The sequence below is a fragment of the Prionailurus bengalensis genome, chromosome D2, assembly GCF_016509475.1.
Source record: "Prionailurus bengalensis isolate Pbe53 chromosome D2, Fcat_Pben_1.1_paternal_pri, whole genome shotgun sequence".
Taxonomy (NCBI): domain Eukaryota; kingdom Metazoa; phylum Chordata; class Mammalia; order Carnivora; family Felidae; genus Prionailurus; species Prionailurus bengalensis.
In genome coordinates this window covers 75,288,956-75,309,533 of record NC_057351.1, presented here as the reverse complement: position 1 = coordinate 75,309,533, position 20,578 = coordinate 75,288,956, and the positions used below count along the sequence as shown (strand labels likewise).

At 50.9% G+C, this 20,578-nt stretch overlaps 1 protein-coding gene across 1 annotated transcript in view; it reads right to left on the bottom strand.

Moving 5' to 3' along the window:
• The window catches only part of GRK5 (G protein-coupled receptor kinase 5), a 217,969-nt gene that overhangs the window by 98,090 nt on the left and 99,301 nt on the right, over positions 1 to 20,578 (bottom strand). The window lies entirely within an intron of this gene.

Below are 20,578 nucleotides of genomic sequence, written 5' to 3'. Positions count from 1 at the left end.
CACAGCCCGGCACGCTGGCCTGTCATAATACAGTCCTCTCCTGTGTTCCTCGAAGCCAGCAAGGACGGCTGCCACTTTGCCCACTCTGCAGAGAGGAGGAGCAGGACTCAGACACACGCGCTTCCCAGGGGCAGCAGGAAGATTTTTCACCTCTTCATGTCTAATGTACGGAGTTATTTATTGCTCGCTTACTTTCCAAAAAGGACCCACAGCGTGTCCCAATAAAAGCACGTTTCAACTGTTCAATGAAAGACAAAGAGCAGGAAATAAGCAGCGAAGAGGGAGGGGAGAATAAAATGAGCTCCCCCCAGGACATCTGACGCAGGAGCACTATGCTTTCAGCATGAAACTTGGCTGTGGGCTTCCTCGCAGTTTGAACAAAGAGAGACACGGGTGGGTGGTTCGTGGTGGTGCTGGGCGGGGAGGAGAAACTAAAACCAGGCTTCAGGGCTCCTCATTAAGTAAACAGACCACGAGCACCTACTGTGTGCAGGCACTGGCTACATGTCGGGGGCACCGGGGACTGAGATTCAGCCCCTGTCCACGAGGGCAGGCAGGCAAAGTTTGGTGGGCAAGCGAAGAGCTCCCGGGGGGCGGGGGGCATCACTCTGCCCTCCCTCAAGTAGCAGGGACGGTAGAGACGCTGGAACAGAATGGGACAAAGGACAGTGTCACCTGGCATCCCCTGGCCACACCCACAGGAACAAGTGAGGCTGTCCTCTCCACTTGCCAAGCTGTCCTCGTCCCCTAGGGAAGGTTCGGAGCCTAGGAGAAAGGCCTTCCCTAAATCGGAGTGCACAGCCTTGCCTATATGCCCTGCAGTTACCTCTAAGGCAGGATGTGAGGAGGTCAGGGACCAGCGCGGAGTCCCTTCCTGCCACAGGCCCAGAAATGCTTCTCCCAGCTCTAGCCCTAAGCCCCACACGCAAGATGCCACTTCTGGGAACTGCCAGGCACCTCCTGGGTCCACAAAGCCAACAGACCTGCTTCCTCCTTGTTTCCTGACATCCTCAGCCTCCAGCCTGCCCTGTCCATCCCTTTTGCAGGGCCTCAGTTTCCCCACCTGGCAGCGAGGCAGTAAGGCTCACACAGGATGGAGGTTTTCCAGCTCTCACAATATAGAAAAATCCTAACTTGTTAGTGGGGAAACTGGACCAGAACGTGGATCCTCAGCTCCAGGCACTGGCACCGCCACCTGAGCCACCAGGACGGAAGGACGTGTGAGCTCAGTGGCCAAAGGGAGGGGCTGAGCTTACTTCCTGCTGCAAACCAACATGGGGAGATTCTCCGAGCCTTACAACCCTTGGGACCCTCTCAGCAGGAGGCAGAAGCAGAGGCAGCTCCCCCTTCCCCAGCACACACACTGCCTCTTTGGACCCTTGGGTTAGGCTCTCCTACTCACCAGCCAGTGGCCCTGACAAGTCCCTTCTCTTTGAGCCTTAGGGAGGCAGTGTGACTCATAATCAGGGGCCATACAGAATTTGAAAGGTCTAGCTTCTGGCCTAGGAGACTCTCTACCATAACCACGGCCATCTCTTGCCAGTTTTGTCTCCGGGTCAGAGTCATTTTCCCTGACATCTGTTGAGGTGGGAGGCCTACAAGACAGCCAGCAGCCTGCCTTCAGGGTACTTAATCTGGAGACATTCACACACACACACACACACACACACACACACACACACTCACTCACATAATACAGGGATGGATCACAAATGCCACGCTGTGTCCTATCAACAAGAAAGAATCCCTGCAGATTCTTCCAGAAGGCTGGACAGCAACAGATAACAAAAGCCGAGGTTCCTCTCACATAAGTTGGGTTACGGTTGTACCTGAGGCCTCAGGATGAGGCAGTCAACCAAAATGAAATGGCTCCCAGAAATCAGGACTACACCTTGATGCTGAGGTGGGGAGAGGGAGTCTCATGGACAGCCAATCAGCCCAATTGCCTTCCATTCCTGGGTGAAAGATTCTAGCCCTGAGAGAGAGCCCAGCCGGCTGTGTCCTCAGAGGGGTGCAAAAGACAACAAGAAAGACCGGCTCATTCTACTGAGCTCCCTGGTGATCTGGTATCACCAGGGCCCCAGCCAGGGCCCAGGGATCGGGTGAACAGCGAGGACCCCCCAGTCCTTCTGAGCAGGGCCCACAGGTCGGCCAGCTAGCCCCCTCTGATGGCGTCTGACGGTCAGGCAGGTGGCGTGCGAGCTGGCCGAGGTGCTCAGCCTCACAGCTCCAGCCCACACGTCCCACAGAGACCTGAGGCCACTCCCAGAGTGGGGCAGCCAGCGCCATGAGGCCAAGGCTCGACTACAGGGCCCCACAGGCAGGAAGCTGCAACAGAAGAGTGTTCACCCTCCATAAACCCAGCCCCATGGGGCTTTTTCCTTCCTGTCCCCGGAAATGAAAACTCTGACCCAGGAGGTCACAGCCAGGGAATAACAAGCAAATGCCCCAAACGGCAGATCGTGAAGGTGGGAGGACAGGACTGCCAGGCAGGGGTGGAGGGAGGTGTCCAGCTGCATGGGCTCCAGAGGACCACTCCTCGGGTCCCTGCATGACAGTGGCTTCTCATCTTCCGCTCCTCCCTTCCCATCCTCGTAGGTTCCTCTGCTGACTCGCTGGCTCTGTGGACACCTTCCCATCTCCCCACGGAGGCCCAGGCACTAGTGGAGGGCCAGGGCTTACAAAGGTGTCACGCACCTTCTAGGAAAATAGACACCTGAAGCCCAGTTCTGTTCCCCGTGGCCAGGGTTTGGTGGCGGCATGTGTGGAAAACTCTAGGGCCCAGGTGGAGGGGGTGGGTGGTTATTCCATTGACTTTGGAGGTAGGACCTGGCCAGGTAGGGAGGAGGACAGAGGATGTGGCCTGAGCCAAGCCAGAAGCAGGAAGAAAACCTGTTTACCAAGGGCCTGGGTGCTCAGCACTGGACAGTTGTTCCCAAACGTGTCCCTGCATTTAAAGTCTCCAGCAACCCTGAGACCACCTCCAGAGTGGTCCCCGTATCTACAGGTGAGGACCAGGCGAGGACAGGACCTGAGTCTGCCTCTGCTTCTGAGTGGTGTGTGACCTTAGGCAAGGGGTTTCACTGCCACAAACCCCGATTTCCTTATTTGCCAAAGAAGCCTAAAAACACCTCTCTCTTAGGGTTTTGGGGTAGGTACGAAGAGGCAATGCAAAGTGCTGGGCACAGTATCTGGCATATGATAAATGATGGTCAGTGATGGCTATCATTATCACATGGTCAGTGATGGCTATCATTATCATTATTATTTTTGCAAGGCGGGGGTGGGGGGGGGGGTTAAGCAAATTGCCCGAAGCTACACAGCTCGTAAATAAAAAGCAGGGATTTTGTGCTGTGACGTGCTGATAACCACCATGCTGGTAGAGGTTTACTCAAAGGCATGAGAAGCCCGAAGGCTTCCGGGGCTGGGGAGAGGACCACTCTGGGTAGCTTCATATAGCAAGTCAGTGAGCCATTTTAAGGGGCAGAGGCCAGGCTTGGTAAGATGCCCTGCCTTAGGGCTGTGGGCTTGGACTCTATCCTATGGATAGTGGGTGAGCCATTTATATCTGCTAGAAGTCTCAGCTCTGATGTCTTCAGAAAAGTTAAGAAGCTTCTAAGTGCTAAAGTCAGCAAACAAGTTCAGATTGGATGGGCAATTAGGAAAAGAAACGAGCCATTAATAGTGGACCAATGGAGAGGCTACTGCATCAGTCCCAGCAGGGTGAGGAGTGTCAGGGCAGTAGGATGGAGAAGAGGGGGCTGACCTAACTGAGTGGGGACAGGAACTCTGAGGTTTCTACCTGGTGAGGCTGGTAAAGCCACTGTGGGACATGGAAATCTAGGAAGGGTGCAGGGTGGGAATGGGTGAGAAGTTAACCCAGCAGCAGGTAAGCGTGGCTGAGAACTATTCCTTCCATGTTAAAGTCAGATGGGAATGGAGGGGAGCAGAAGCCCTAACAGAATATGTCTCATGGCCGGCTGGCCCAAGGAGGCAGCCAGGAGGCTGTCGGGGTGGACAGCCCCCTCTGCACCCACACCCACATCCTGACCCCCGGCTAGCACGTGCCCTGCAAGCCCCACCTGGTGGCCCCGAGGTGGTCTCTCAGAGACAGCCAGTGTCACATTCATGCCCATCTGCTGCCTCCCGAAAGGCCCTGTGGAGGGGGGGCGGCGGGGGGAACCGACAGCAGGGGAGCGAGGAACCACCTCTGAGAAGAGGGAGGAAGAGACAGGTGGACAGCAGAAACAGCTGCCAAAGCAGAGACCTCATGGGTGGTGTGAAAGGCATCCTGTGACCCAGCGTCACAGAGAAACCTGCTCCCAGCCTGACACCACAGGGGACCAAAGCCCCAGCGGCTCCTGCCTCCCATGGTGTTACCTGAGCTATGGAAGAGCGTCCCCAGGAATGGAGGCCATTTATGCTACATCTCAGGTCCTGGCTGGCCACTTGAGAAGCGCTGTCTCATTTCTCCCTGGCACACAGTAAGTAAATGATAAATATCTGGAGAAGTGAATGGATCTCATATCACTCTGAAAGCCCTGCTTACTCTGTCCATGGCTCCCCTTCGTTCTCTGTTCTCACCCTGCGGACTGCTGCAGGGGCTCTCACAGGAACATCTAGTGGCTCCCTACTACCTGTAGGACAAAGACCTAACCTTTCAGGCCAGAGGCACAGATGGTGTCTCGGGCCTGACGCAGCCTCCCTTGGACCTTTTCCCTCATGACTTGTCTGCACTAAGCCCGTCGAAGCAGTGCATACATCACTCCCCAAAGGTGCCCCATGGTGCCCTACTGTCATGGGGAAAGCGTGGCCAACATGGTGGGGATCCACGGCCAGCATAGGCTTGACTCAGGCCCAGGTTTGAATCTGGGCTCTGCTTCTTCCAAATCTCTGTAACTCTGAGCAGTTTACAAATCTCTCTGAGTCTCTGCATCTTTATTCATAAAATAGAGGGTGGGGGAAATGGCGCCTGGCCCATGGGGTTTCATAACGATTCAATGAGTGTGTGTCTGTAAAGCAAATAGCCCAATTCTTGGCCGCAGTAAGTGCCTAGGAAAGGAAATGCTTGCCGGCTGTACGATGCTGCGCCTGCTGACTCCAAAAGTCTTCCTTTTCTACCACCTTCCCATCCTGCAGAGATGTCTGTTTCCCGTCCCGGCCCACCTCCATGCACTTGGTACTGAAGACCAACATCTGACAGCTGCCCACTTTCACACGGCTGTTAACCAGCATCACGTGTGTGCTTTCTGCCCTGTCTTCCCAACTAGGGACACCTCCTTACCTCCCCCCTCGGGACCCTCAGCAGGGCCCTGCCCAGAGTAAAAGCTGAACAGGGGTTCATGGCTGGAACTGGCTATCACCCCATGTGTCTGAGTTGATTGAGGCCCCTCCTGCCCGGATGCGGAGGGATGGGTAAGGTGGCCTTCGTTCAGGGGGCGGGGTACCACCCCGAACCTCTAAGGTCTGCAGAGAGTCAGTAAACAGAGCTTTGAGGGATGGAAGTAGGCTAAGGGGAAAGCGGTGATATTCAGGTTACATAAAGGCAATAAAGGTGGCCCAGCCCGTGGTGCCAGGAGCCACTCCCGAAAGCAGCTCTCCACCACCTGGCAGCTCCCCAGATCCCTGGCACAGAGCAAGGGCATAACAGAATGAATGAACGAATGAATGAACAGATAAACTTAAGCCCAGCAGGACCTGGCAACCACCACCCACAGGGGAACCAGGAAACAAAGCTTCGAACCGAGCAGGACTGTTGCCGACATGATGGCGGTGGATAGCAGTGACAGGGCAGCTTCGGTGTCTGCGTGCCTGCTGCGTGCCAGACCCTCTGCAGAGCCCTCCCGGTGCGTTTCTTCATTTGCTCCTTGCGACCCTCCTATTCCCATTTTGCAGGTAGGGAGACTGAGGATTAGAGAAGGCAAATCACTTGTCCAAAGTCACAGTCAGTAAAGAATCGAGCCTCGCCAAACCCAGGTCCCTCTGACACCAGAGCTCATGCCCCTCACTGTTGTCTCCCCCCAGACTTGACTGAGCTGGGTTAGCCCTTCATGAGCTTTGTCCCTGAGACATAAGCCCGGTGCCAACAGCGGCTGGGCGCTCCCAGGCCGACACCGAAGCCTGATGTTGGAGTCTCTGGGCAAAGCCATTGTCTGTGCTCTACTCTGCTCCAAGCTGGGCTCAGCCAAAGTCCCGGAGCAGCATCCATTTTTGTGTCCACCTCTGCCTGGCCAATCAGGCTCTGACAGCCAGAAGGGGCCAGCATGACAGCTGGAAGCATGCACCCCTCTCTCAACTCTCCTATGCCTCCCCCCTCAGGCCAGCCGGGGCCCAGAAGGGGAGAGAAAAGCAGGGTCTTTTAAAAGGACTCAGAGAGAAAAAAAAGACCCATCAGCAATCATTCCAGGATTTGGGAAGACTAAGATTTTTGTTTTCCATCCCCAGGGGAGAACAAAAATATCTGAGCGAAAAAAGAAAATCAAAGGGCGCCTGGGTGGCTCAGTCAGTTGAGCATCCGACTTTGACTCAGGTAGTGATCTCATGGCTCATGAGTTCGGGCCCCATGTGGGGCTCTGTGCTGACCGCTCAGAGCCTGGACCCTGCTTCGGATTCTGTGCCTCCCTCTCTCTCTGTGCCCCCCCGCCCGCCCCCACTCATGCTCTGTCTCTGTCTCTCTCAAAAGTACATAAACATTTTTTTAAAAATAACACAAGAAAGAAAGAAAATCAAGATTCTAAAAGAGCCTGGTGAAGAGGAAACACCTGTGTTGAGGGCTGGGAAACAGCACCAGGCAGATCCAGGCTCCACCCTCATGGAGCCCTGTGGTCAAGTGGAGGACGGAGGTCAGTCATCAGACTGTGGCAAGGATAAGGACAAAACCCAGGCCTGGTGGGGTCACCAGTGAAGGCTTCCAGGGGGAAGTGACCTGCAAGGTAGAGAGGCCCAGGGTTGAGTCGATTCCCAGGCAGAATTAGGGAAGTGTGTCTGGTGAAGGCATGGAGAAGAGAGGAAACGTGAAGGAGCGGCTGAGTCGGGGGCAGGGTGGGGGGTGCAGAGTTGGAGTGGTAAGCGAGGACAGGTGAGGCAGGGCCTGGTCAGCTCTGATAAGACCCTTGGCCTATCGTAGCAGGTGGTGGCATGATGAGATGGACATTTTAGAAGGAGCTTCCTGGCTGCTGTGTGGAGCGTGGCTGGACACAGGTAAGCCTGGATGGAGTCAGGGTAGGGGGAGACAAAGGAGTTGAGGCAGGAGAGGGAGGTGGCCAGGGTGAGGGAAACAGTGGGGGTGGGGAGAGAGGCCCGACTCCAGAGATACTGGGATGCAGAGGGGCCCGGACTTGGATCGGCCATGTGTGCTGGGCAGGGGAGGGTAGGCAGGGCAGAGGGAGAGGGAGGCCCCCGGGTCTCTGGGCAGCATGGGTTAGGGTGGTGATTTGCACCAAGATCGAACACAGAGGCAGCTTTAGAAGAAAGGGTCGCGCGCAGTTCATCAGGGCTACAGGAAAATTACGTCAGCCGCTTGTCCTAACCAAGGATCACACGACCACACTGAAAACGGCCAGCAACAAACTGCAGAGCACTTTACAAAGCGTTTCCTACCAGGAACTCCTGTGGCCACCTGATCATCCACTAAGGTAAGGACTGCTGGGTCCCCATTTCAAAGATGAGCAAATCGAGGTTAAGGGACTTTCCCAAGGCCATGGAATCAAGGGGGAGGCATGAGAGTCTCAGTCTTCTCGCTCCCAGTCTAGCAGGGACTCTACAGCCATATGTTTCCATTTAAAACGATATCTGGGGACACCTGGGTGGCTCAGTTGGTTGAGCATCTGACTTTGGCGCAGGTCATGACCTTGCAGTTCATGAGTTCAAGCCCCACATCGGGCTTACTGCTGTCAGCACGGAGCCTGCTTCAGATCCTCTGTCCTCTCTCTCTCTGCTCTGCCCCACTTGCGCTCTCTTTCTCTGTCTCTCTCAAAAATGAACATTTAAAAAATAAAATAAAATAAACAAAACAAAACAAAACAAAACAAAACAAAATAAAACAGTATCTGATTTCTGGGCAGGGAAACAAATGACAGAGGATACAATTCTCTTGCCATAAGCAGAACTATGACGGGGCCACAGACCAAAATGTTCGTAGTTGGGTATCTCACTGGCCATTTAAATTTTCCTCTCTTTAGATTATATTTTGGAAATGTCATCAATGGATGGATTTTATTTTTGTAAAGAGACAACGAACTAAAAGATAATTCTAAAAATAATTTTTAAAGATGATACAAGGACAGCACAACCATGAAACAGAAAAAAACAAACACCAGCACTCAGAATGTTTCTCGAGTTTGCATTTTCCTTTCTGACACTAGCTGCGAAGGGAGTCAGGAACCCGTGCCCACAGGCACTCTTTAGGGGATAAACTTTTTGTTGTTGTTCTTTGGTGATTTTTTTTTTAATTTAAACGTTTATATTGGCCCCAAATCTCCTTCCACCCACATTTTTTCTTCTCACTCTCTTGGGTGCTAGCTCCGAGGTACTCGGAACAAGGGGTGTTTAATGCGCTGAGGCAGATGCCGCGAGAGATGTTGCCAAGGGGCTGCTGAGCAGACGGAGCCCGGGAAATAAATTCATAGAGTCTGGGCAGAGACCATTAAAAGTGTTGTCCTAGTGTCTCTTTATGGGGCAGAACGCTGTCATGCTCAGGCTGCTGCGGGTCAGCTGGCCTCTTGTGCTGGGTTGAGGTCCCCGTTGCTGCATAAACTAGCTTGTTTTTCCCACTTTCGGCGACGAGCCTTAAAACAGACAGAAAAGCCCTTCTCATGCCTGCGACTGGCGTGACTTGGGGCTGGCAAGCAGGGCCCAGGGCGCTCACCAAACCTGGTTTGCTTTGTCTGTCAGAGAGACACGGTTCAGGTTAATGGCGTCTGCAGATGCAAGCACAGGCTGGAAATGGAACATTCCAGAGGAAGCAAAGGAGGTGGAGAGGCCACTACACTCACTGCTTGAGTTTAGCTAATGTGTCTGGCCTTCAAAAAGACAGTATGGGCTTTCTGGCCTCTGAGCCAGAGATCAAAATGCCACAATGAGGTACAAAGGTGTTAATCTGAATACTAACTGTAATGGTAAAAACCACTGGAAAAGAGAAACAAATAGTTCTCACTGTGTGTGTGTGTGTGTGTATGTGTGTATACATACACATATATATGTGTATATATACATATATGTATATATACGTGTATATATGTATGTATGTATATATACATATATGTATGTGTATATATGTATATATACATACATATGTATGTATATACATGTATATATACATACATGTGTGTATATACATACATATGTGTGTATGTACATACACACATATGTATGTATATATGTATATATACATACATATATATGTATGTATATATAGATACGTATATGTATATATATGTGTATGCATAATCAATATGAAGCCTTCAAAAATCAAGTTTATGCTATACTTATGGGCAAGGGCTTATTTTCAAGATAGTTTAAAGGAAGAATACGCCCACAAAAAATACATAAGCCACAGGTAAGGACAGACTGCAGACCTGGACCAATGCTAGGTAGAAGGCATTAGGCCAGTTCCCCATTGACCATTTGTATGCCCACTCCCCTGGAGAAGGGCAGCCCATGAGAATAGAAATTTCTGTGTTTTCTTCACTGATGTATCTCCAGTGCCTGATACTCAATAAATATGCATCAAATGGAAAAACATAAATCACATGTATGGAGAATGTTCATGACATAAGAAATATTTTTGAAATTATATTAAGAAAAAAGTAAGAAAGAAAAGGTAAGTATGTGCATGGGGGAAAATGCTAGAAGGAATTACATGAAAAGTGTTGACTATGACTAGCTGAGTGCTAAAGTTATGGGTGACCTTTCCTTACAATTTTCTGTATGTGTTTAAGCAAAGTAATTTACCAATTACAATGACTTGAACAAAGACAACAATGATAAAGACGGAATAAAAATGTAGCGTGCAGCATGGTTCAGAAAGCTGTTAATCCTCTCTAGATGGTCCTGTGGCCTGTGGGGAAGCAGTCAGCCTGGGCCTGCCAGAGTTAACCCTGAGCCAGGGTCAGCAGGGAGTGGGGGGATCTATGCTCAGACCTGGTGGGAACTGGGAGCATACATACATACATACATACATACATTCTGGTCCCTTGAACTTGACTTCCAAAGACCAGGTAAGAATGTGGGTATTAGAATACCCTAGAAAAGAAAAGACAGATTAGAGTCCTAACTTCTAGTATTCCAGAATGTGACCTTATTTGGAAATAGGGTCTTTACAGAGGTAATAGAGTTAAAATGAGATCATTAGGGTAGACCCTAATCCAGTATGACCAGAGTCCTTATAAAAAGGGGAAACGTGAACACACAAACACACATACAGAAAAGGACAGGTGAGGGTGAAGGCAGAGATCAAAGTGATGCTTCTACAAACAGAGCAAAGCCAAAGATTGCCAGGAACCACCAGAAGCTAGGGGAAAGGCTTGATCCCAAACTTCCAGCCTCCAGAACTGTGAGACAGTAAATCTGTTGTTTAAACCACCCAGTCTGTGACGCTTTGTTATGGCAGCGAAAGTAAACCAAGACAGCAAAGGAAAGCGTACCATGGAGTCAAGTCACGGAGAGAACATTGCAAGTCACTTCTTACCCTGGGACTCGGTTTATCTACATGGAAAATGGGAGACCTGGCCTACAGCAGTGGGTTTTAAACATGGTTTTAACCTTGGGAATAAAATCTTACAAAGAGGTACAAACGTAAAAGGTAAAAAGAAACCCTGATCAGTTAGAAGCCTGCTCTGGACCATACCCCCTCCCTGCAGAGCAGCCTTTGAAAACAATTCCAGATCATCTGTAAAATCTTGGTCAATACCCTATTCTAAGAACCTCCAAACTCGAAACCCACCAACTAGGATCACTGAGCATCTCACATGCACCCAAGCTTTCTCTGGACACCGGGAACCCAACCCCTTTGCCTTCAAGAGGCTGTTGGTCTTGATGGAGAAGTGAGGCTAATACCCGGAAAACCGGGCAGATAAGCCAGGCTGCCCTGTCCCTCCTGAGAGCTACAGCTGCAAACAGGTCACCTGATGTTCTAAATCCACCACATCTAAATTTATCTTGCCCTCCAAGGACGAGCAGATGCTGTGCCTTATCAGAGCATGGTAAGTGGCAGAATGACAGACGTGACGCGCCCTTATCGCCCCAAGGACAGGAATGACGTCCGCAGAAAGACTTGGTCTCCCTGACGATGAAATCAAGAGCTCACGTGCCAGGAGGACGGACGGGGACTGGGTCACGCAGGCCCTCAGGTGGGGTGGGACCTGTCCCAGGAGCCCGGATTCCTTTCCAGACCCTTAAGTGTGCCTCGCGATGCTGGGGCGGGGAGGGGGAGCCAATGGCCCCTGAGGAAGGGTGCACAGAAGGGGAGGCTGTTCGCAGTAAGGACCAGTCCCTGTTGCATCCCTGGGGGAGGACCCAAGGCGTCCCATTCCACACAGGAAGAGGAAGAAAGAGAACACTCAGTGAGCACCAACAGTGTGCGGGCAGACCACTGGGGGCTGGATTAAGGGGCCACTGCTGGTCAGAAAGCAGAGCTGAGCAGCCCAGTCTCTAGGGATAGTGTCCAGGGTCAGACTGGGCTGATGGGGGCCTGGGCTTCCCTCACCAGACAGAGGCCCTACAACCCCACCTGCTGAAGGCTACAGGATGGTTTCTGCCTGCCAGCATCCAAGCAGAATGGAGCAGGTGCCCCTCAGCCACGGTCCTGCAGATCAAAGGGGATGAGGCTCTGACCATCCTCTCGGAGCCCACAGACTCATTAGGGGACACGAAGTCAACAAGGAAAGAAGATTCTGCCCCGCCGTGGAATCAGGTGGGGGACTCAGTCTTTACTCACTCAACTTTGGTTGTTTGTTTTTTGAGACAGAGAAAGAGAGAGAGAGCATGAGCGGGAGAGGGGCAGAAAGAGAGGGAGAGAGAGAATCCCAAGCAGGCTCTGCACTGTCAGCACAGAGTCCAATGTGGGGCTCGATCCCACAAACCATGAGATCGTGACTTGAGCCGCAATCAAGAATTGGATGCTTCACCGACTGAGCCACCCAGGAGCCCCTCTTTCAACTTTTAAGTACCCAAATAACATGCCAATGCATTCTCCTTTTGTATTTTTTTTCCAACATTTATTTATTTTTTTTTTAGGACAGCGAGAGACAGAGCATGAACGGGGGAGGGGCAGAGAGAGAGGGAGACACAGAATCGGAAACAGGCTCCAGGCTCTGAGCCATCAGCCCAGAGCCTGACGTGGGGCTCGAACTCACGGACTGCGAGATCGTGACCTGGCTGAAGTCGGACGCTTAACCGACTGCGCCACCCAGGCGCCCCGCATTCTCCTTTTTTAAAAAAGTCACCTTATAGATAAAGCTGATGTCCCCTCTGACTTCCATGCCTCCCCTGGGGCAACCACTGTTAGGACTATGGGGTGCCACCTTTCAGAACATCCACATGTCCTTTCAAAGAGATCCACCAGGCTAGGGGTCAGGGCAGAGTGTGTGACACTATGGGCTTCCCAAGGTGTGCGGTGGGGCAAAGGGAAGGAAAGAAGGCTGAGGACTGCAGGAATCAGGGTGAACCTCCAGGAGAAGGGGTCTGGAGGTGGGGGCTCAAGGAAAGGTAGGATTCACCGATGACCCCAAGGCAGGTGTCCCTGGGGACTGGACCCATGTGATGTCAGCACAAAAAGAGCCCCATTCATCATTTGTAGCCAATTCAGCCTCTCCAAAGTCCTCCCAAAGGGTCCTCACCTTTGCCCTCCCACCACTAGCACCATGATGATGAGGATGAGGATGACAAGGACAATGACAATGAAGGCATGTGCCGGGCACTCTGCTGGCCCTATAACAGTTCTCCTGCTGTGGCATCAGTGTTTCCATTTTACAGGCAGTGAAACTGCAGCCCAGAGAAATTAAGCAAGTTGCTTAATGTCACATGGCTGGGGGCACCATTGACCATAGTGCCAATGCTGGAGGTCCCTCCACAGGACTGCACAGCTTCTGTGGCCAGTGCTACAGCTCTTGGGCCTCAACAATGCCTGGCACACATCAGGGGCTCCACAAATAGTTGTAGGCTGACTTCTTGTGTAAAGAGCATGAGCATTGTTGGGTGAATAATCAAGCACTAGGCAGTCCAAGGCAATTTTCACACTATTACAGTGTTTGGGGTTGTTTTGTTTTGTTTTTTAAGTTAAGAATCTATATTTTCTTCTAGGCATCCCCGATAATCTAGAGCTTCTGCTCCTGGAGAGTTAAGGCTTTGGCAAGAAGCTCTCCCACAAGGCAAACGAAATGTCCCCCATCCATCTGTGAGTGCACAGGGCATCACGGCAGTTACTTTCTGTGAATGGCCTCCTCGTGAACGTCAGTCCCGCCAGGGGGTGGGGAGGGGGACTTGATTTATTATATGGCTTTTGGACAGTTCCTCCAGAAATACTGCCAAATAGAGGAATAATCAACTCTTTCACTCAAGCCCCTCATACTTTTTTTTTTTTAATGAAAGAATAAAGTACGCAATGAGCCTGAACTAAATAAATAAAAATGCCACACTTTTGCCCAACAGAACTTTCTGCGTCACTGAGGAATATTTACAGACCTCAACAATCTTTTATCTTCATGATGACGTCCAACCTTCTCAGTTTTGGGCATTCTGAGAACGTCTTTGATTTGGGTTCTCTAATTGTCTTATGGGAACAATTAGTTTATTAACTAATAATGTCATTATTCGATGGTGCTTTGAACAGACATTAGAGAACCGCTTCCCTCTCTTGCGGTCTGCCCACCCTCCACCAGGGCTGTCTGAAATCAGTTACTCACGTCTGGGCTCACACTGGAAACAGATACATGTGGCAAGGAATGTCTACTCATTGCTGACAATCACAGGTCTGGTTTCAGGCTGGGTAGGGAGGCAATGTCCATTCAGCCACTTTATCCATCCGCCCACCCACCCACCCATCCATTCACTGTGCCAGCCATGGAGACCTCCATGATAGAAATGACATGGTCCATACCTTCAGAGATCTCACACAAAGAGATGCCCTGGGAGGCTCAGAGTGAGGCCACGTCCTCCAGGAATGTTCCTCATGGGTGGAGACCTCAGTATTGTTCTCTAGCTCAGCATCTGGTATCTCCATCATGCAACTCTCTTGATTTGTTATCACCTCCTTATTTCCCAGTCTCCTGGGCAAAGCTGTGAATGAGTTCCGAGATGGCAAGAACCAGGTCTACCTCCCCAGTGGGTGGTGCATAATAAGTGCTCAATAGGGTGCCTGGGTGCCTCAGTTGGGTAAGCATCCGCCTCTTGATTTTCAGCTCAAGTCATGATCTCATGGTTTGTGGGATCAAGCCCCGCATCTGGCTCCATGCTGACGGCATGGAGTCTGCTTGGGATTCTCCCTCTCTCCCTCTCTCTCTGCCCCTCCCCCCTCTCAAAATAAATAAACACTTAAAAAATAAGTTGCTCAATAAGTACTTTTTGAATAAGCAAATGAACACACAATCCATTCTTATGAAATAAAATAAAGACAGAAAAAGACCAACTCTGCTTTGAATACTGGCTGTGGCCTGATGCCCAAGATGTTTATGAGTCAATCTGATGTTGGGGAGTGGAAAGCTGTAGCTCAGGGCCTGGGGCCCGGACCCTCCTGGCAGGTCACTTCTACTCTTGGAGCCTGTATACTTAGGTCCGAAATGTGTGGTTGGAGAAGATACTTTCAGTTCCTTGAGTCGGGCACTCTATGAAAACCTCACATCCCTGGGAGAATTGGTCAAACTGCAGCCTCAAGGAATAGGGGCCTGGCTGGACTCCCCCATCTAGCAGATGTGAGACCATGGCCCCATCTTGTAAGTGTATGAAGCTTCTTCATGCACACAGCAAGGGTTGGGGAAAGGGTGCCATAGACTAGATGCTTCCCAAGTCCAAGCTTCTAGTACTTTAAGTGGAGGAGACTGGCTAAGATGAAATTTGGGTACAGCAAGAACAGGTCACATGATTTTTAAAAGAGCCCCAACTTCCAACACTGCACACCTCACTCACTCCTTGATTCACCCAATATTTGGTGGGGCCCTACTATGTGCCGGGCACTGTTCTAGTGGTGAACCAGACAAGACACAGTCACTACTGTTGTGGAACATCCAGTCCAGTTGGGGAGACAGAGAATACACAAATCAACAGCTGAACAAAAGATGATTTCAGATGCAGTTATGGGCAAAGAACATTAGGAAATTGTGGCTTAGTGGGTTAGGCATCCGACTTTGGCTCAGGTCATGATCTCATGGTTTGTGAGTTCTAGCCCCTCATTGGGCTGTCTGCTGTCAGCACAGAGCCCACTTCGGATTCTTTGTCCTCACTCTCTCTGCCCCTCCCCCACTCTCTCTCTCTCTCTCTCTCAATAAATAAATAAACAAACAAACAAACAAACAAACGTAAACATAAAAAATTTTTTTGCACCATGTGAGAGGCAGCAAGTAGAGGGAGAAGCTGGTTGGGAAGGCTTCTATCTGAGCTGAGACCTAACAACTACCTGGCAAAACGTAGGAAGAACATTCCAGGTAGAGGGAACAGCAGGTGCAAAGGCTCCAGGCTGGAAACATACCTGGCGTAATTGGAGAACAGAAAGGTAACCCGTGCGGCTCGTGAATGGGGCAGGAGAGGGTGACCCGAGACGAAGGTGAGGGTCTGCCCATGCAGGGCAGGCTGGGAAGGGCATTGCCAAGAGGTTCGTGGGTAAGATTGAGAGGGTTCGTGGACTTGGAGGGAGAAAAATGTCATCTCTCTTTTCACCAGCCTTTACCTGAAAATGAACACTTCCTTCAGTCACGAATGCCAACAACAACCGACAGTGACGTTAGTGGTGCCAAGCATTCGTCAACAACAAGATACTGCAGATGCATTCATAACACCACTGTGGCAGCATCTGGAAACATCACTTCTGCTCATCACAAACCCAGAGTTACAGCTGTTAGACCAGCCAGTTGGACACTACTATCTAAAGTGTTAACAAAGGAGCACATATATTTCAACATCATAAATTTTAAAGTATCTCATAACTGAATCTGAAAAGAACTGGTTTCCTTTGTAACCCTACGTATTTTGTTTTATATAAGGAAAAGCATTATTCTGAGAAGGGGTCCCTAGGCTTCACCCGACGGCCAAAGTGCTCACAAGGAGTTCGATTTCTACTCCAGGAGGGACGGAGAACTGCTGACGTGCTTTCCACAGGTTTCATGGGCTGCAGCCTCCAGGTTGCAAAGTCACCCTGGCTGTGGGAGAAGACTGTGCTCGTACAGGGTGGTGCCAAGGGCAAGTGAGGGCATGGCCTACTCCGACCTCTGTTCTGGGCAATCTGGAGGGGGCAGCGCCCCTGGGGCCTCGAGGGCTCTTCCCAAGCCTCTCCCACCCACCCACCACACCACCTCATGCTGCCCTCTTGACACAGAGGAGCCCTGTCACTTGGCCCAAAGCCCACCCCAGGGCATCCTCCCAAAGAGCTTCAGAAGTGAGCACGTGTGTCCACAAGAAAAATAAATGCGGCCTTTGCCACTGTTTGGTTTGAATATTGGTCCAGAACAGAAACTAGATTTGTACTTTAGAAAGCCTTCCAGTAGGACCCCAGCAGAGGCTGGGCCAACACCAGGCTGATGGACGGTGAACACTCGGGAAGGACCGAGCACAGGGACCCACTGCCCCGAGCGGCAGCTTTATGGCGGCCTTCCTGTTTTCCCCGGGCCTCTCTTCACACTGCTCTCTCACACACTGAGTCTTTTCAATGCCCTCCAGGAGAACAGAAGAATCCATTTGCACACGCCAGCACGCACGTTTCTCTCACCCCCCCCCCCAGGGGGTGGACCCTGCCAGGAGGCCTGTTTATGGACACACAGGGACAGATGGGGAGGGGGCCCGCGGGTGGGGTCCTCAGAAAATCTGAGAGCTGAATCCCATGCTCCCAGATCCCCCAGACCAGAGGTGAGACTGAGGTCTGGCCAACTGGAAGGTGAGGGACATTTGTGGTGTTTCTGGGGCGGTGCTAGAAAGCTCATGGGGGGCAGGGATGCAGTGTGGGGTATGGGGGAGGGGGCTGGGAAGGGCAGGACTGGCTCACCTCGAAGGATCAGAACAGCATCCGAGAGGAGTGGAGAGGAGGCGTGCACCGGGTCTTTGGAACTAGATTTAGTGAGCAGAAAAGGAAACTGAGGCACCCATGTTGCTGATGAGGACCAGCAGAAGAGAGACAGCTCTAGCAGACAGCTACACCAACCGCTGCCCGTTCAGCTCAGAGCCCCTTTCCCAGGCTTCTGACTAGAAAAGAACACGCTGGGGTTTCTTTGGAGGGGGAGGAGGTTGATTTTTTTTTTGTCTACACCCATTGGCATTTCTGGGCTGTGAGTGTCTCCAGCACCCGGTGCCTGGGAATAAGGAAGGCAGAAAAGAGAACCCAGGAGCTCACTGTCAGGTCATTCTTCACATTCCCGGGCCCCCAGCCAGTCTGCCTTGTCTCCACTTTTCAGAATTTTCCTATATTTGTTTCGTACGTAATGTCCAGAGCTTTGGCCTGTCCTTGGTGGGAGGGCCAGGGACAATACATCTCTTCTATCGTGTCTGGAACCAGAAGTCCTGTATTTTATACTTATATGTTTTATATTTTTAAGCAACACATGACTCAAATATAGAGATTACTCAGGTTTCTTTAACCTGCATGGCAGGAATGCCCTTTACACGGCTTTCAATGCTCTTCCATTTATTGGAAACACTGTATAAGTCGATTGTTATGCCCCTTCATCCTTTCCTTTGCTCATTCAGCCACCCAGCTGTCTGCTGTGAGCCTCCAGGCACCAGGTACACAGCAGAGAATTTAAAAGATCCTTCCCAAAGAGCCTTTCCCACTTGGGGTGAGCAGACAGCAAACCACAGCTGAGGCAGGGTACCCCCACAGAAGAGAACAGTGCGCTCTGAAAGACCCTGGCCAGGGGGGTAATTTAAATTCTCTGAGGAAGACATGAACAGACACTTTTCCGAAGAAGACATCCAGATGGCCAACCGACACATGAAAAGACGTTCAACATCACTCCTCATCAGGGAAATACAAATCAAAACCACAATGAGATACCAACTCACACTTTAGAGTGGCTAAAATGAACGACTCAGGAAACAACAGATATTGGCGAGGATGTGGAGAAATGGGAACCCTCTTGTACTGTTGGTAGGAATGCAAACTGGTACAGCTGCTCTGGAAAACAGTGTGAAGGTTCCTCAAAAAATTAAAAATAAAACTACCCTATGACCCAGCAATAGCACTACTAGGAATTTATCCAAGGGATACAGGAGTGCTGATTCGAAGGGGCACATGCTTCCAAGTGTTTATACCAGCACTTTCAACGATAGCCAAAGTATGGAAAGAGCCCAAATGTCCATCAACTGATGAATGGATAAAGAAGATACGGTATATATATACAATGGAATACTACTCAGTGATGAAAAAGAATGAACTCTTGCCATTTGCAACAACATAGATGGAACTGGAGGGTATTATGCTGAGTGAAATAAGTCAGAAAAAGACAGATATCATATGTTATCACTCATAGGTGGAATTTGAGAAACTTAACAGAAGACCATAGGGGAAGGGAAGGAAAAATAAGTGGCAAACAGAGAGGGAGGCAAACCATGAGAGACTTTTAAATACAGAGAACAAACTGAGGGTTGATGGGGGCAGGGGGTTGGGGGGGGCGGGGAAAATGGGAGATGGGCATTGAGGAGGGCACTTGTTAGAATGAGCACTGGGTGGTGTATGTAAGTGATGAATCATGGGAATCTACTCCTGAAGCCAAGACTACCCTGTATACACTGTATGTTAGCTAACTTGACAATAAATTATTTTTTAATAAATAAATAAATAAATAAATAAATAAATAAATAAATAAATTCTCTGAGGAAGTGGTCTTGGGGCCTGACTGTGCCCCACAGGGCATTCCTGGTACCACCACCTGTGGGCAGTCTACCCAAAAGCAGAGAAGCAAATGGCTTCCCAAGAACAAGCTTTGTAGGTAAGGCCCCTCCCAAATAAGCCTGGCTCTCACACAATGACCCCGCCTCTCTGCACAGCTCTCCACTTTGAGGGCAGGGGTTCTTACCTCCTATTCAAGCTCTCTCCTCTAAATCAACACCCCAGAAAGGTCTCTTGCATCAGTCCTTTGGCTGTAAGCATGAGTGGGAGACCCTCCTTGGGCCCACTGAGGAAAACTGGGCTCAGCACCCAGGAAAGACATTCTGGTCTCTGGTGAACTTGCTCACCCTGGACAGGAGAGGGCTTGTCTCCCCAAGGGGGTATGACAACCATGGCAACTGAGGTCTCCACCCCTAGCCCTATTCTCTCCAAGCATAAATTAGCATGAAGAACAAAATGGCCCCAGGAAATACTGGGCCAACTCCAGATAAGCTCTTCCTGTCTTCTCTCTGAAAGCCACTTGGAGTTTAACTGGCAAAACTCTCCCAGCCCCAGGAGATGTGCCCATCTTCTCTCCCACCCTGCCCCATGTGCCCCAAAGGGTGAACATCAAGGGTGAATGTGGCACCCCCAGCACAGGAAGGACCTAGCAGAGTGATGGCTGCTGGGCCTCCCAGAAAGAAAGCTGAAGTGCTAAGGGAGGTGTCCTGGGCTCCTGAGCATAGCTCCAGTGAAGCCCTTTACACATGGTCTCACTTGAGTGGGTTCATGATCATTTCTTTTACCCGAGGAAACAGAGGCTCAGTCAGATTAAGTGACTCGTCAGGGGGCCAGTAGAGAGGGTGAGATTTGAACCCAAGTCTGTCTGGACCCAGAGACCCTGATCCCTTAGGCCAGCTCCACTCACCCTAAGAACACTGTGGGGGTCTGATCTGAGGTAGATCTTGAGGACACTTCCCATGCATTAGCACCCCACCTTCTTCACCTGCTCACATCTGTCTTCATCGGGTACAGGTGGCTTCCTTTCATTTCATAAACACTAATTGAGCGAGCTCCTCCCTCCATGGTGGGCATGCAGGGCACACAGAACAAGCAGTTGTCATCTGCTGTGACAGCAAGGCAGAAGAATCTGGAGGGTGGGCTAAGCGGCCAGGACTGAGCAGCCCTGGGGGGCCATGTAAGTCCCGCCTAGCCTGGGGAACTGGTGGAGGCCAGGCCACATGGAAAAGCCATTCGGAAAAGCTAAGTGGTTTTGAGTGGCTTCACATTTCATAGCGGGCACTGGGCAGTTCACCCACAGCCCTGGACAGAAGTCCCAAGAGCAGCAAGGCCCACAGAGTTCTGGGTGACAGGGCCATCCTCTATCCAGCATTCAATGGATCTCGGTCTAATAGACAGTGGTTAGCACGTCCACAAGCGCTCCGACAGACAGGAGCAGATAAGAAGCCTTCACGCAGTAGGGGCTGGTGTACATGGGGCACACAGGGGAGAAGGGCCAGGGCCCCCACCAGTAAGGAGGAGCCCCACCATGCCCACCCCCTCCGTGGGAGCCCT